This window comes from Mus pahari, chromosome 4, assembly GCF_900095145.1.
Source record: "Mus pahari chromosome 4, PAHARI_EIJ_v1.1, whole genome shotgun sequence".
Classification (NCBI taxonomy): Eukaryota; Metazoa; Chordata; class Mammalia; order Rodentia; family Muridae; genus Mus; species Mus pahari.
Genome location: NC_034593.1, coordinates 22,484,156 through 22,500,351, shown reverse-complemented (window position 1 = coordinate 22,500,351; position 16,196 = coordinate 22,484,156). Strand labels below are relative to the sequence as shown.

Sequence of the window (16,196 nt, the reverse complement as noted above, 5' to 3'; positions counted from 1 at the left end):
ATTCTGTAGACCAGGCTGGCCTCAAACTCAGAGATCTGCCTGCCTCTGCCTCCTGAGTACTGGGATTAAAAGTGTATGGCACCAGGGCCCAGCTATAGTCCTTAATTCTCAAGGGTAACACTGTGATTCAGTTTCCAGACGAGAACAGTGAGATTCAGGGAGAGTGTATCTACCTAGACTAACAACGGGGAAGCTCCCTGCAGCCTGCCCACATCCAGCCTTGGCGAAACTGTGATAAGTTCTCTGCTCATTCAGGTGGGTGCCACAGGCTTCATGAAACCCAGCTTTTCCCCCTGGGAAACCCAAGGCTTGCCTGAGTTGAGCCTTTTAAGTAAAACCTTGGTCACAAGGCTCCGATTAAGTTCCAAACTGGCCTGTTGCTCTAACAACTTTCAGTTACTGTTGTGGTTATTGAGTAACCTGGGAAGTTTGAAAACCATTAACACCATTTCATGTTTTCGAAGAAAGTGCTGCCAGTGGGGAACGGGACGTTATATTGCATACTTAAGGCAGGAGTATTTATCTCCTTTGAGAATTTGATATATAATTGAGCTGTTTGGTTTTTTTTTAATAGCTGTTTGTCTGCTACTACGTTTAAGAGGTTGCAAGGGTGTTGGGAGTGGGTGCTTTTGAAGCGCCTTTGCTGACAAGTGTACAGAATTGTGTCCTGGTTGCTCAGTGACAGACACAACTCCTTTATTGTGAACTTTTGGGGTTTGAGCTAGCTCTCTTTCCTCTTCCTTACGTTTTTAGGAATTGTTTCTTAGGTGGGCACTTGTCATGGCACAGGCCTGTCCTCACTGGTCCCTCGGCATGGTCTGCAGGAACCAGCAGAAGCCTGGAGGATGTTAAGTGTTCTGCTTTGTTCTTTCAGACTTTGCACTGTTTGGGCCCTGTTCCTGCAGCAGTGAGGCGATTACCTGCAGAATTAGTTCTTGCAGCTGTCCTGACTGGTGCAATAGGGAACTGCCCCCCCCCCCCCGCTCCCCGCCCTCATTCCCCCACCCCCACCCCTGCCGCCCCTGAATCTTTTTGATGAAAAGTAGGAAAGAGGTATAGAGGTGAGTTTGCCAGTCTCACTGCCTAAGCGTTTCTGTCTCTACCATAGCTCCAGAGAAAGGCTCTTTTCGTTACTTTAGTTCATTCATGAATGAAACATTTAAAAGACTAAAACAAAAGGACCATTTCCTTAATATTTAGAAATGTATTAAAAAGACAAACTTGTGTAAGTCAGAGCTATAGTTTCCACAACAGCTCTGGAGACAAAGTGTGCAGTGTGACTTTTGGTATAGGTTTTGTTCTTTCTTGCAGTAATAGAATCTGATGTCATCATCCTTGAAACAGAGTTACTGATGGTCTGTTCCTTCCTCCTGAGGGTTTGCATCTTCCCAGGGACTTGCGGTCTCGGTGCTGGCTCTGTAGGATAGGGGTACCCGTTACCCCTGGGGTGTACGTGCCAGTGGTTTCCCTCTTCTGCTTGCTTTTAATGGGATTCTGGGAATTGGTGGTAAAGGACTCATTTCCCCCAGGCGGCATCTTCTTGTCGCCTCTGTGGCCGTCCAGATCATGGTCAGCTTGCTGCTTACAGGTGCTGTCCAAGATGCCTGCTGGGCTCCCCCCCTGCTCGGTCACAGGGCTGCTGCCTTGGGTTGTGTTCAGGTCTCAGTTTCCAGGCCCATCATGCTGGAAGTCACCGTTAGCTTTCTGTCTCACTGTGGCAGTACTTGAAAGAAATACATTTAAAGTGGGAGAGATTTATTGGGCTTCCAGTTCAGAGGTTTTAGTCCATGTTCAGGGGTTCTAGCTGTTTCTGGACCCCTGGCATGTCAGAGTCGTAGTGGCTTTATTGTTTCTGGGACTTGAGTAGGGCAGAGTAGCAAAGCTGCCCCTTCCATCCTGGCCTGGTAGAAAGGCAAGTATGTGGGCGGAGCCCAGTGACCCCTTAAGTGTTCCATCACCCACCAGTAGTACAATAGGCTAGAGGCAAAGCCTTTGGATGCTTTTAAAATCCAAGTGCTAACAGACCCCGTAGTGCTTTCGGGCGCTTCTCTTGGCCTTCCGGTGGTTGCCATTAGTCAGAGGGTCTTCCCCCCACTAGACTCCGAAGCTGGGCTCCTTCAGAAGGAGTATAGGGTCCCTTTTATGTTCCCAGGACTACACCATTGGTTGTGGGATGTAATGCTGAGCACAGAAAAGGGGAAAACAAAGCAAAACAAAAACCAGACACAAACCCCGACAAGAGGAGTGTGGCTCGTAGGCAGACACTCAGAACCCCCTCCCGCCTTATGTCCTGAGACGTTTACTTGAATAAATGTGTTTTCCCTAGAACTGCTGACCAACTATTTAGGCCAGAACCTTTAACTTTTTGTTTGTTTGTTTGAAGAGTAATAGTTTATACAAGAATAAAAATGTTTTAAAGGGAAACTTAGTAATGACAGCCACGGACAGAGTTCTTAATACCAGGTTATAAGTGTCTTGCGTGTACTGGTCAATTTCACTAGGAGCTTGCCATCAGCTTTACCTCATGAGTGGAGAAACTAGGCACTGGAGGTTGGGGGGGGGGGAACTTGCTGGACGCCAGCCCGAGTAATTTATAGAGCAGAGTTACTCCTCTGTCGGCATGTGGGACGGGAAGGGACATAACACGATCTCTTCCTGAAATGACAGATTCCTCTGTAAGTCTGTTCCTTGGCACACTTCCCTGTGAGGTCTGGTTTGGGTCAGCTTACTGGACTGTCCCTGTAGAGCAGCTTCTTTGACCTGGTTACTGCCTAGCGAGCTTAGCCCACTCTGCCTTGCCTTTAGTGACCCCTGAGGCTGTGGGGGAAGGATGAGGGCAAGTGGGTGCATCGCACTGCAGGAGATGGTCTCGCTGGTCCTGTCATTGCAGGAGACAAGTTTGAATATCCTTTTTTATTGTTGTTGGGGGTACTGAAAGTATGAACCCAAGGGCCTCATGCCTGCTGGGCGAATGTCTGACACTTACCTGTATCCCCAGCCTTTTTTGTTTCATATCTTTTTTTAAACCATATTTTTCTTTATTGATTGTGTATGCGTGAGTGCACACATGCCAAAGGCAGTGTCTATGGAGGTCAGAGGACAGCTGGGGGAGTCTGTGCCCTCCTTCTGTGCCACGTGGATCCGGGATGAAACTCGGGCACCCAAGGCCTGCTTCAAGTATCTGTATGAGATCCCATCAGAGCTTCTTGGTTGTTTGCTTGTTTTACCTTTGCAGAAAAACATTTGCTAGAGTGAGGACCTTGCTGTATGAGGGCAACCGGTGAATTTTACAAGAGTCTGAGGCAGGCCTCAGGTGAGGTCTATGTCCTGGTTCACAGCCTGCTCCTCCCCTCACTTTCTCAAGCCCATCTCTGAAGTCTCATTTTTTTTTAGGGAACCTCGTGATGTGTAGGTCAAGTGTGTCTTCCTCTCCAGGAAGGAATCCTGGAATCTGGCTGACAATTCCACAGAGGTTATTTTCTTTGTTTTCTTCTCTTCTTTTGAATCTAAATAGGGGACTGGCCTGACACCAGAGAAGTCACGAAGGTGCCTTGCACACACTGAGGGACACTGTTTACAAAACAGTTTCCTGTATGCTATTTGCTGGGTTCTCATGGTGACCTTCTGAAGTAAACAGAGTAGTTGTTATTGTCGCAGTGAACAGGTAAGAAAGCCAGTGTGAGTGAGCTCGCCCTTGCTCTACAACACAAAAGGGGTATTGAGTAAAAAATCCATTTCAAGTCCCCAGCCCTCTCCTCTCTAGGGCGTAATGTCTCAGAATTGCTAATTGTAACTGAAAGTATGCAGGCACATATCTTCTACACGTCTGACATCAGGTGGGAAAGCTTTCATCATTTTTTCTGTCTGCTAATAGAGAATAATGACATTTTTCTTTATAGGTGGGGACAGCAGTTGAGAAAACACAAGGCACCATAGCAGTCACTGTCAGATGTTTTGGTGCCAAACTGGGGCCATCAGGAGACAGCACTCAGCCTGTTGTTTTCTTTTTTTAAGTTTTGTGTTTTTTCTTTTGGAACAAAACGGGCACATTCTGAACTCAAGAATTAGGATATTAAAATAAGACCCATGACTACTTCTATAATGTGTTAGCTAACTTGCTCTGTGGTTTGCTTTGGAATTGGTGAAGAATGAGATGAAGATCCAAAACCAAGCCCCGGGAAAGAATGAGCACTCCTCTGGGGGTTAGCTCGATTGGGCTAACCATAGTCCCCTGCCTGCGCTGGCTGATGAGCGCGCGCGTGCCTGAGAAATACTAAATGTGAGAACTTTATAGATTTGTCTTTTTATTGGGAAAACTATGGTTTATAAACTTCTAAACTGTTGTGCAGACACACGGGGCTCTGCAGGCGTGGACACACATGACTGTTTCCATGTTCGGCTTTATACATAGGTTCCATAGAATATCCCGGAAGCACAGTGTCTGTAATTTAGATGCTACTACTGGCGGGAAAGTTTTAGAAAATTGAACAGTTCTACTACACTTTTCACTGAAGCAGGTATTTGTAGGTGGTTAATAAGGAGAATATAGAATATAAGGAAATGCTTCATGGGCCCATATGTGTGTTTGATATATATATATATATATATATATATATATATATATATATATATATATATATATATTATATATATGTGACAGGAATACATCAGGTTATATGAACATCTAACTTATATCACTCAAACCACCACACACAGTAAATCTTACAATAATTTTTAAAAGACATATCATACATATATATGTATGATATATGTATATGTATATGTATATATATGTATGTATATGTATACACATATACACACATATATATGTGTGTTTCTCTTTTATATACATTATATATATTTATATATAGAAAAAAGACTCACATAATAGACAAATAACAAGAAAAATATATTTGAATGCTGTGAATTTAGGCTGCTTTGGAAAGCCTATTGCTACAAATAACTTTACGTATGCATTTTAATCAGTTGATTGTTAAAACTATTATTTTTTTGAGACAGGGTCTCATGTAGCCCAGGCTAGCTTCAAACTCTTCCTATAGCTTAACCTGGCCTTAACCCTTCCCCCGTGCCAGGGTTACAGACTTAGTTTAAATAATAAAAGATGTAATATCAGAGTTAAGTTTTTTACATTCTTTCTTGGTGAAAAATTTAATTTGTGAAAGTCATCAGGCTTAGGAGGCCAATTGTGACTAATGCCTCACTTGTGTTTTCTGTGGGGCTGGGACCAGCTCTAATGCCTGGCACCTGCCAGCCAAGCACTCTACCTACTGTAACCCCAGCCCTCTGCGGTCTGTTGCAACTGATGGAGCCTTGTTGCCACAGTAGGTGCACACAGAAGGAACAAACCGTCTTTAACTAGAAATGGCTATGAGCATTTTCAAAGGGCTTTGAATACATAGAGCTTAGGAAGAATTGTATTTCATCCTAGAGGAAGTTATCTCTGCTTTCTTTGCTGAAAACAAGGCACTTGCTCTGAGGATGTAGCTCTGAGTCCTTGTCTAGCATACTGGTGCCTTGCTTCCATCTCTAAGGTTGCACAAACCAGGTGTGGCCGTCATGCCCGGAATCCCCGAGTTTAGGAGGTAGAGGAGGATCAGGATCATCTGTCCTTACGTGGTGAGTATGAGGTCAGTCTGGGCCACGTGGCATTCTCTGTCAAAACAAGAACATCAACAAAACCAAACAAAGATCATGGCATTCCATTGCATTGGCTGCTGAGTAGAACTTTTGAAGTCACGGAACTACACAGACTGTATTATCTAATAAAACTGGGTGCACAGCGACTAAGCACTGGAAACGTGGCTAGTGAGAACGAGCAACAGAATTTCAGATTTTATTTCATTTTAATGAACTCTTACACTCGACAGGGATGTTTCAGAGTGGATCCCTAAAGAATTTATAGAGTGTCTCCTTTCTTGGGGCAATGGCCATATCTCAGCATTTTTGGGATTGTCAGTGTTGGCCTTATTAGGGTAGTCTGTGATTGTATGATTACATAGTAGTGATGTTAATGAGGGTGAAGATAGGCTTACAAATCAGATAATTGAATGTTTGCAATTATAATGCCTCAGAACAAAATTCTGTTTGATCACTCACATCAGAGATTGCCAGCCTCCCACATCTGGAAGTATCCCTTCGTTAATTCCTTTGTAGTTCAGCGAAAGTTGCTTTGACGTGCCTTTATCCTTTCCAGCCTTGTAGAGGAGTTCTCACCTTGTAAAGAATTCAGCATTTTGGTTAAGCTTAACAGCAAGGAGTAATGATGCTAAGATACTGAGATGGACTTTGTGGGCTAGCAGCATCCCCGTGAAGCCCGCGTGTGCTGTGTGTCTCCCTTCTGCAGCTAGGCTCTGCAGGAGCCTGTTGACGGAGTTCCTGCCTGTGGAAGCGCAGCAGGTAATTTGGTGGTAATGAAGCCGTGTTTCATTTCAAATGAGATCACATCAACTCTGGCTGGGTGCTGCGTATAATATGCTTTCATCTCAGCCTTTATGAGGCACAGAAGTCTGATGATCTGAATCTGTTCTTCTTTATGCTGATGGAAAGGGCCTGCGAGGTTGAGCCATTGGCCGTGGTGGAGCTCTCATGCCGGCAGAACCTCCAGATGGTGGCAGGGTTTGGATGTTAGCCACTCAGCTGACGAACTTGAACATGTCTGTAGCCCTCTCATTTAGCAGCACTGTGCACAGACACTCTTATGTTTATGGGCTTGAATTGTTCACATTAGCAGTGCATACTCTAGCCAGGAGCAGTTACCTCTTACTTGTTAAACCTTGGGTCAAGACAAAATTTTTTTTTTTTTTTTTTTTTTTTTTTTTTTTTTTTTTTTTTTTTTTTTTTTTTAAATTTCTTCAAGAGCTTGTTTCTCCAAGCATGGGGAATAGGCAAAGAAAATTACTTTTCTATTATGTATTTGTTCCCCTCTTAGACTCTTGACTCTTCTGCTTTGTACTACCCTTTAGAACTGTTCTCTTCTTGAAGGCTAGACCTTTTGATAGGAACTTTGGTGATGTTGAGAATATCTTCAAGCAAGAGATGTTTCCCATGGATGGCTTTGGTAATGACCTTGGGAACAAACATCAGATTGAAGTGGTCAGCAAATGGACTGAACCCTGTTAGACTTCATCTTTGCAGTCACTTAAGAGAAAGGGACCTTCTGTCCTAGGGGAGGTGCTTTTCTATACACTCTGGCTTGTGGCCTCTGTGACTGCCTCCGAGAGGACCTTCTTGCTGTGTAAGTAGAAGTGTTCCACCAGGAAGGTGTTCAAAACTACCTCAGTCTTTGTAAGTTCACATGCGTGTGATCACATGAGATCAACCTGTCCCATATATACAACAGACCAGGAGTCGTAATGACATTTGATCCTTGATTTCTTTTTAATTTAAACTAGTTACATTTTTTAATATGGTGTATATGTTACACGCTGTGTGGATTCATATGTGTACATGTGTTCTACTTTATTTACGAAGGCAGGGTCTCAGGCTCAGTTAGTGCTTGCTGATCTGCCTACTGTGTCTAGCCTGCTTGCCCCAGCATCCCTCTGCCTCTGTTTCTCTGCTTACTAACTGCTGGGATTAAGGGCAGGCTGCCACACCCATCCAGTTCTGACATGGGTTCTGTGGATCTGAACTCTGGTTCTTATGCTTTATCCATGGAGCCAACTCCCCAGCCTCGACCCTTTTCTAAAAAGGAAAAAAAAAATAGCATCAGGATAAATCCATTCCAAAGTCATCAGAGGGATCCAGTTCAGAGCAAATTGTTACTTCATGTTTTTGTATGTCATAACTAGTTCTACAGTCAGCCATATCTATTGCTTGCACTGTGGAGTCTTCTGGCTGCAGAGGGTGATTTCATGGTGGCTGTGGATATCCTAGCTTGCTATTTTGTATCACTGGTCATGCTTTTAAGGCTAAAAAAACAAGGTAATTTAAGTCTGTTTTGAGACACATGGAAAGGAAACGATTTCATAACTATCAGTCACGTGAAACTTGGCAGGCCCTGAGCTCATTAGTGGTCACAGTCACAGGATTGATTGCCAGTTGGGGACCCATGGTTAGCTTATTGCAGAACTGCATCTGGCACAATTGCTGTTGTCACCCACCCCACTCTGCCAACTTCCTTCCAGTAACAACAGCTTTTTGCTTTCCTTGTGAGAATTAACTACAGTTTAAACATGATGCAATCAACACCCCCGCACCCCCTGTACCATGCTGGGGTCGAACCCAAAGCCTTGTGTGGCCTAGGCAATCGCTCTGCCAGTGAGTTAGTGTTAGCTCCTGAACTTGAGGAGCTTCCCCCCTCCCCTCATCCCCATATTTGGGAAATTTGTGGGTTTCTTCTTACCAAGTAGATTAGGAGAAAGACAGGAAGATTGTCCTAAATCATGGCAATTATTTTGTGCTTTCTTTCTAAGAGAAATTACAGAACTAGGTGGGCCTCTAAAATGTGTACAGTAACTTGAGAGCATCACATAATATGGATGCTAAATGGTGGTTGTTGGGTTCATGGGCGTTGGTGGGTTGTTTCCTCTGGAGTAGGCTAGGAGGGGGCTTTTTTCCCTTCTGAGTGGAATGGGGCTGCAATAGAAAAGGGTGACGTGCAGACTGGTCTTACAGAAAACTTCTTTTCTACTTTCTACAGATACTCCGAGCTTAGGGGTTCGCTTCTCTTTATGAGGAAAACAACAAGGGCATTTTGGCATCTGAGATGCTCTAAGTTTCTGTAGCTTACCTAAAGATAAAGTATCATTGTTCTCATTAGACTAATTAACCCTTATTTTATTAGAGCTTTTTTTCTTTGAAGAATAATTTGCCATTATTTTATTAAAAGTGAGTAACATAAGCAACATACAGAAAATTATTTTACAATTTCAATAAAAGTGTCCCTTGTGTAGTTTGAGTCTATAAATTAGATTTCAGGTTTATAAAAGATTTACATAATGGCTCATGAATATAAAAGAAAAAAGTTGGGCTATCTATATTCCTGCTTCCCTGGGCTGCTTAGCTGCTGGGTTCCTAGGGAATGCCTGCCTGTGTTGGAGGGTGGGATATGGGAATGAGCTGAGGGAAGGAAGGTTGGAGGAGAAGATCTTTGGGATCCGCTGCGGATGGAGTCAGAGAGGAAAGGAGACCATAGGGATGTTATGCTATGGGGCTGGGGACAGAACAGGGGTGGGGTGGGGTGGGGTGGGGNGGGGGGATTTGGATTGGGACTGGGGGAGCAGAAGGAGAGTGAAGATCTGCAGTCAGTTTACCTGCTCTCCTGGGACTGGCCTTTGGGTTAGCAGGGGGTCCTGCTGGGATAAAGCTACAAGTATGGGAGGGAGGTTAGGAAGGGACCATCTATGGGATCCACAAGAGATGGGGGCAGGCCGTCAGAGTGGGGGGTCAGGCAGGCAGGGTGGGGNGGGGGCAAGCAGGGTGGGGGTCAGGCAGGCAGGCAGGGNGGGGGTTAGGCAGGCAGGGTGGGAGTCAGGCAGGCNGGGTGGGGTGGAGGCAAGCAGGGTGGGGGTCAGGCAGGCAGGGTGGGGGGTGCAGGCAGGCAGGGTGGGGGTTAGGCAGGCAGGGTGAGGTGGGGGCAGGCAGGCAGGAGGACCAGGAAGGCTGCAGCTGGGGTTCTGTGGCAGAGCTGGAGGGTGAGACTGAGGGGTGAAGATGTGCAGTCAGAGGTTTTTTTTGTGGAGTACTTTGTCTTCTAAAGAAATTTAAGCTTTTCTTTCTTTCTTTCTTTCTTTCTTTCTTTCTTTCTTTCTTTCTTTCTTTCTTTCTTTCTTTCTTTCTTTTTTCTTTTGGCTTTTCGAGACATTGAGCTTTTCTATAATGACAAAAATTAACTTTATCTAAAATAGTTCACTTATTTTTATTTTAGCCAAGCAAAAGCTAGTTAATTCTGTTATCAGATATATTATAAATCATGTATTCATGTTCACTTTTTCCTTATTTCTCTAGGTCATGTTTGGGGTTCTGAGGCCTTCTGTTGTCTGAATGCTGACAGTATGAAACTCTGACCCTCAGTATATGGTATTCGTCATTTTGTGCAGAGCACTTGTGAGGAGCCAGGGCGGCTGGGGCTGGCTACCTTGCTGCCTCCTTCCACAGGGCCTTGGCTTTTAGGCATCTTCATTTTGTGAGAAAGTCAGACCAGGAGAGCAGGAAGTATTTTTCCAGGCCTCGGGGAATGACCACTGTATGGCTTCAGCTATGCTAAGGTATCAGCTAGCCCTGTAGTTTTGATATTGTTCAGAATGGCTCCAGTGTGCTTGTAGATACAGATGCCTGCATGCGTATAACTGAATCAGAAGTCTCACAAACCCACACTTGCCATTTTTCTTGGCCATGTAATTCTGTCCTATTCTTATTGAAAGAATGCCAACCAACAACCCAGTAAACTGATTCTATGTCCAGGAGTAGGTTCAAGAAACAACTGCATAGCAATCTAGACCACATCTGTGTCTCTACGGAGACCGTCTGGCTGTCTCATGCTACTGCGAGTAAGCCCTTCGCTTTTCTAGCCTCTTGGTTCCAGCTCTTAAGATTGCCCTTGTTCATGATATTTTCACTTTAATACCATGCCAAGAATTGTCCCTGTATTTATGGTACTCAAAGCCATGAAGAAGGGCAACTGGGAGCTAGAACTGGGCTGGGACCTCTGTCTGCTAGCTTTGCTTATTCGTTACAAACATGCTCGCTCTGACCAAGTTTCCAAGTTCTGCCGTGCTCCAGGTCCCCGTGGCCATCAGTGAGTAAAACCAGAGAGTGCTCTCAGGTGAACTGTGTAGAGAGGTCCTGGCCTTGAGGACTGTGACAATGTATCTGCCCAGGCTGTTTCTCAGAGGTCCTGTTTAGTGCTCAGTCCTGTGTGGCCCTTGGCAGCGTGGTAAAATGGCGTGCTCGCTGGGCTTCTGGAGTTCAGATTGTGAGCTCCTTTTGCCTCTTCCACTTGAGCACACGTTTTGGCAGAGATGAGGTGACAGTTTCTAGGGAGAGAGCGATCTATGTGTTATTCCCCTTATGTTTTTTTCATGTCTCGAGCAAGGTAACTTGAAGTTAGAGCTAGGTTGTTTTAAGGTTCAGCATGGTTTAGGGCAGATCTGTACATTCTCAGTTCTGGCCCCAGGAACATCAAGACAGTGCTCAGCTCTTTGGGAACATGGCAAGTCCTTTGAAAACAGAATTCTAACTTTCCTGGCGGTATGCTGTCCTGGGTAGATTTGAGTCAGTGATAGTTTTAGAGGCTGCAATTGCTTTTAAATATCTGTTGTACTGGGAAGAAGTTGTAGTGGACAAAATAAATAAATGATGTGGTCTCTATCTGCAAAGGTTACATCTGAGTTAGAAAACAGAATTTGGAAATTACCCAAGCCAGTGATGAAATTGCACACATAACAAGTGCAGCGTTCCTATATTATAGATAAGGAGAGTTAGATAGGGAGGAGTAACCGAATACCTAATGCTTGGCTGGCTAAAACTAAGAAGCAAATGAAATTAAATGGCCATGGTCATTGTAAGCCATTAATTTAAGAAACCTGGTATGTCCTACACCTAGGAGATGTCGCAGTTTCTTTATCTTTTAAAGATAGTCTGAATCTTACATCTGTCTTTAAAATTATCATATTAGGAATTTGTCCCTGAAGACAGGAATTTTAGATGATATAGGGGTCTGGGGAGAAAGCATCTGTTGTGACCATATTCCATTAGGAAGACTGTGTGGTCCAACAGTGTGGAGAGCATCTCAGAATGGTGTCTATCACACAAGGCCGTTTCTTTTCCTTATTCTGAAGTACGTAGGTATCAGTTAAAGTTTCCTAGTCCAAGTTAACAGATGGCAGCTTACATTAGGCTTAGAAACAACGCTGGGAACATCACAGCCCTTAATTCCTGAGCGCACCCTCCCTACCTGGGCCGAAGACTTTGGCCTCCTGTGTGGTTGTCTGAGAGAGAATTAGTGAATTCTTTTCTGTGATCTCATGGAGAAAGGGCCTCGCTCTAGAAATATTTGACTTGAACACAATAAGACAATGCTCATGTGAATGTTGGTGGCCAGAGGGCAGGTGAGGAGGGTCAGTTCTTTCCTACCCTGCTGGTCTCAGGACGTCAGGCAAGGTAGCGAGTGCCTTTGCCACACTTTCCCATCTCATTGGTTCAGAGAGCCCCCGGCACACACTTGCCCGCGCCTCTCACAGTCATGGCCATGTTTCCCTTAGTTGTTACTGTTGTGTCTGTTGTGTCTTGTTGCTTACTCTCACTTGTGTGCCTGTGCTTTGGGGGGCTGACCATGGGGTACTGGATAACCTACCAGAGGCTCACCCCTCCCTGAGGCCTGCCCTGCCTCCGGCAGCACTATTTCTTAGTTGCCTGTAGGTTTTGTTTTATTTTTGTCTGTGGCCCTATGCAATTTCTCCCACGGATCCTGTGTATTGAGCCTGTCCTGGTCTTGTTTAGGCAGCCATATTGTCGTGCTGTCATGAGTGAACATGTTCAGCACGAGCCAGCCTGCTAAGCTGCCTAGCGATTCAAGTTCATGAAGGTGGACTGAAATGGAACGTGGGCCGAGGGTATTGAGTTCTCCATGCAGTGTCATGGTTTTGGCATTGAAGCAGAGTGATTGCTCCCAAACAAACAGTATGTAAAATAAAACAACAGTAAAATAAAATGAAACAAATAGTATGTAAAATGAAACACACAGAGAATGCCCAAAGCAATGCTCATATATTAAAGGTTCTAAATTTTTTTACATAATTTAAATTTTTTGGACTAATGTTCATAAAATATGTATTCTTTGGGCTAGGGAGATGGCTCAGTGGATAGAGCACTTACCATGCGGACTTGAGGAGCGGGGTTCCTTCAGAGGCTTGCTTAGCACCCATGGAAATGCCAGGTGGGTGTTGTGGGCCACCTGGTGTGACAGGGTAGGGAGGTGGAGGCCAGATCTCTAGGGCAAGCTGCTAGATTGGTGACCATATAGCTAATGAGAGACCTTACCTCAGTGGGGTCTGTGTGTGTGTGTGTGTGTGTGTGTGTGTGTGTGTGTGTGTGTCTGTGTCTGTGTCTGTGTCTATGTGTGTAGACGGAGGGAGGGTCCTGACGTTGACCTCTGCACATACCTGTACCCCGAGACTGTATCTATACCCCCTACCCCCACGAGGTCTCCAGTAACAACATGTTTTTCAGCGTTTAAAATGTCCCTTCTTTTCAGTTTATACTATGTAGAAGTAGGTATTTTATATGTGGAGTATCTGTGACGTCTTGGAGTACAGGAGGCTATCGCAGATGCTTCCGCCAATGGAATGAGGATCTCTGTACCTATTGGAGGTGGGATAAGCACTTGACTAGTGTACCCATGTGAGTCATGTTCCAGTCTCAGGGTGTGAAGAAGCCCACCTCTGCCTTCCATCCCAGCACATTGAAAGGAGCGAGCTGCAGGACGAGTAAATGTATGGAACTATTTGGCTTGTTTTAGATGAAACACACACACACATACACACACACACACACACACACACACACACACACACACACCCAAAATCCCAAACCGGCTGGCCACAGCTGAGGGAAGTGTGTGCTGAACACTTAAGCCTTTAATGGTAGATATCCGCTGGCTGCCTGCCATCCAGGGAGGCTTCCTTGTTTCCAGTGACTTGAGGGGCATTCCTGAACCAGTGTTGTGTTGGGGGTGGCATCAGGTCCTGCTGAAGCGGCTTTTTGAAGAAGAATCACATGATTGCCATGGGCCTGAGCTCCCCCTGCGCTGACCCTGATACAGGTGGGGAGGGACAATGGTCTCTTTAGCTTTTGTTCTGCCGATGTGTCACACAGGTGCTAATTCACTGGCACTTACAGAAGAGTCAGCAGTTCCTAGGTTTGAGGGGAAAACAAGTTGGTCTGTGTGGGTTGACCCAGTTTGAATCTTGCTAAGCTACTATTATTCCAGAATTGGGAAGATATGGCCTTAAAAATAGGAATTTGTGGATTCTTACAAGGACTGAAGTCATGCCTAGAATCTGGGCTGAGGCTGTGGTGTCCTTTGGTGCGTGTGTGTCTGTGTGTGTGCAGGAGCTGACAGAGTTCTGGGAGCTTCCCCCCCATCCCCGCCCTCTCTGGCCTGTTAGCATCCTGACAGGCTGGAGACCTTGTAGGGATCTAGAGCCCCTGGGCTTTTGCTCAATTAGATGAGGCCTGAGCAGGAGAAGCCAGCCAATGGGAAGTGAATTAGTAAAAGGCTTTAGATAATTGGAAAGAATCTCCATCAGGGCAGCTCTTTTTGTTTTTTAACCTGCAAGATAGAAATATCTGGGTTTACTCTTGGGTTGCTAGCTTTCCAGGGTGGTCTCGCTTGGTGCTCGGGTTTTCCACACTGGAATTTGTGGAGGTAATAAGTAATTCCTAGAAAGCGATACCTGGGAGATTGCCAGTGCCCTTTAAGGAAGGTGCTGGGTGTGGGGCGGAGCCAAGCTGGCTTCTAAGTGATCCTTTCTTGTTTGGCAAGTCTCTGCTTGTCAGGGATGGTAGTGTTTCTGGACATGAAGAGCAGGGAGGCCAGGGAGTCAGTCGCTCCCGCAGTCCCTCTCCATCGCCTGTGGCTGTGCCAGAGGATTCTCAGGTGCCAGTGAGCATGCAGGGCAATGTGCAGCCTCAAACCAGACACACAAGGCTACTTTATAAAATGTTCCAACTTCACGTTCGGGTCCCAGTGAATTTTCTTAGGGGGAGGCCCTGCCCAGCCTTCCCAGTCAGTCTCCCAGAGCTTTAGGGAGGTGTTGGGGGAGAGAAGAAAGTTTGCCGTAGTTCAGTAGTAACCGTCTTGAGTGTTTTCAGGCTGAAAGCTTCATCTCATATCTCCGTGATAGGGTCTGTGGTTAGCTTTAGGGGTGTGAAGCCGAGGGCCTGGAGCTTATTCTGGGGTGGAGCTGAGAGCTCTGTTCTCACCTGTAACTGATAGACCAGCACATCATGGCTTCAAAGTTGACATTCATTTAAGTAAAAACCTGTTCATGCCCAGCGAGCACATAGGTTGCGACCCTATAGCTTGAATTTATTTAGGACATTTCATAAATATAAACTGCACATACACTCGGTGTCAATTTGAGTTCTGGACTCTTTGAAGAGCCTAACTCGCTGTCGTGATGGTAGCTCACTGACCAATGGTGCCAGTTAAGAACTCCACTGCTTTAAGTCGCTTCGCCTGGCTTGGAATGATTAATGCTCCTTTGAAAATGGATGAGCTGATCATCAGGGCGTCATTTGAGTCAAAGATTTGTTTGTTTAAAACTTGATATGCAAGGACTGTAATCTGTGGTTCATTTGCTCTGTTTCCCGAAGAGCTATCAGGCCTGCTTACGCTTGTATCCCTTTAGGACTGGTCGAGACCTTGAGCCCTCCTGGCGCTTGGAGGCTGCACAAAGTAAGGATTTGGCGCCCATTTGGGTTCTTCTGTGTAGCAACCATGGCAACTTGCCTCTCTTCTGCTTTTCTTCTCGGGTAGGAGTAGCTGTGTCTCTGTCAATCAGACATTGAACCTGTGGCCTTTCTTTCCTCTCATTGGCATTTGAGTTTTACTGGTTTTCGCTCGCCCTTTCCTTCTTCCCTCTTCCCTCTTCCCTACCCTCCTTGTTTTGAGCTGTGAGGGTGGAACCTAGGTCTTACATGCTAGGTAGGCACTCTTCCACTGAGCACCTCCTAAGCTCCCCTTCCCCCTTTGCTTGACATTGTACAAAAATTATTGACCCAGATCTAGAATTCTGATGTTCAGGGTGTTAGTGCTTATTGACGTTTTCCCATTTGTTGTGTATGCACCGAGACTCTTGAGGTACACTCCCTCCCTGCCCCCCATATGTGCTCTCTACTGAGATTCCTGCCTGCCAGCCAGCTCCTCTATTTTGAGTTTTACATTTCATAGGTTAAAAATCCTAAGGTCTAGGGCTGGTGAGAGGGCACAGTGGTTAAGAATGTTTGCTGCCCTTCCAGGTACCCAGGTTTAGGTTTTAGCACCCACATGGTGTTGGTGAGGGACAGGTGACACCCAGGGACCGTGTTGGTGAGGGACAGGTGACACCCAGGCACTGTGTTGGTGAGGGACAGGACACACCCAGGCACTGTGTTGGTGAGGGACAGGTGACACCCAGGCACTGTGTTGGTGAGGGACAGGTGACACCCAGGCACTGTGTTGGTGAGGGACA

At 45.6% G+C, this 16,196-nt stretch overlaps 1 protein-coding gene across 4 annotated transcripts in view; it reads left to right on the top strand.

Annotated features, from left to right (window-relative positions):
• Fndc3b (fibronectin type III domain containing 3B) overlaps nt 1-16,196 on the top strand; it is a 290,533-nt gene that overhangs the window by 25,530 nt on the left and 248,807 nt on the right. Inside the window, exon 1 of one of the 4 annotated variants that reach the window (XM_029537517.1) lies at nt 10,209-10,229. The exons of the other annotated variants lie outside the window; for them this stretch is intronic. The gene's annotated coding sequence lies outside the window, so the exon portion shown is untranslated. Of the gene's footprint in view, nt 1-10,208; nt 10,230-16,196 lie in introns of those variants that run through there. 4 annotated transcript variants of the gene reach the window in all.